The sequence below is a fragment of the Pinus tabuliformis genome, chromosome 2_1 (assembly GCF_031772625.1).
Source record: "Pinus tabuliformis cultivar Carrire ecotype Pingquan chromosome 2_1, CPIR1, whole genome shotgun sequence".
Classification (NCBI taxonomy): domain Eukaryota; kingdom Viridiplantae; phylum Streptophyta; class Pinopsida; order Pinales; family Pinaceae; genus Pinus; species Pinus tabuliformis.
This window is the reverse complement of record NC_142299.1, coordinates 451,904,773-451,905,916: the sequence shown is the minus strand read 5'-3', so window position 1 is coordinate 451,905,916 and position 1,144 is coordinate 451,904,773.

Sequence of the window (1,144 nt, the reverse complement as noted above, 5' to 3'; positions counted from 1 at the left end):
AATTCCTAATCCATCTTATCATTCTTCTTCTGCTTTTCAAGACTCATATTCAATGGAGGAAATCCCATAATGGCTCATAAATCCCATGGTGAATACTAACTCCTCCATTCCACAAGATGATGTTATTATTCTGTTGATGGTGCTAGACCCGCCAACATTCAGGGGATCACCCTGGTATGAAGTCCCAACTAGACCTCACACTATTTAGTGTGGGAGTCCCATCTGGTATGATGGCCCGGGTTCCATTATCTTAAATATTTGCCTCAACTCTTGCTTGTCAACATAGGAGAGTGGTTTGCTTTGTCTTCGAGAAGTGAGGTTCGCGTGCCTGGTGAGTGTAAGTGTTACTTGTGTCAATGGTTCTTTCATTGTATAGGGAGAAAGGGTGATAGTGAGCCCCAAGTCGGTTGGGAGAAGTCCCAACTTTGCTAGGGACAAACAACATAATAGGACATGCACAGCATCTGGCGGAACAGTCTACACGGATGCGGAAGTCACAACACACAAGGGAATATAACACATATAACACTCAGCGGATTAGTCTGCATGAGTGCAACGGTTGTTATAGTAAGTTTTATGTGAAAGGTCTCTATGTTGTCCATGAGAGTAGTCTACACAGGCGAGACAAAGTTAAAAGCATATACAACACATTTCCATTAACATATGTGTATTACAACAAGTGAATTAGCTCAAGTGTTAAACACGGGTTCAAGCAACATGCATTACAAGTGTTAAAGATTTGTCTTACAACAAATATAATACATGTGTGAAAGTGTGTTGGCCTGTTAGCAGGCTTTTGAATTAAGCGAAAGTTCTAAGACACGTCGTTACACCATACATCACTAAACCTGTGTGAGGGGCATTGGAGCCACTCCTTACTTCTCAAAGAAAATATAACAAACTCTCTTGGATATGTGAGAGGAGTTGAGGTGAAAAATTACTTTGCATATACAAATGAGGGGGTATTTATAGCGAAGGGTGAAACTAACCCTTGTGGCTATTCGACTAACCTCATGATTGTTTGACTTCCATGACTTTTCGAATTTACATGACTCTTTTCTCAAAAAGTGGGTCTCTTGGATTCCGCGTTACTGATAGACAGTATGGCCCAGAGCAGAGATGTGGACGACATGACACATGAGAT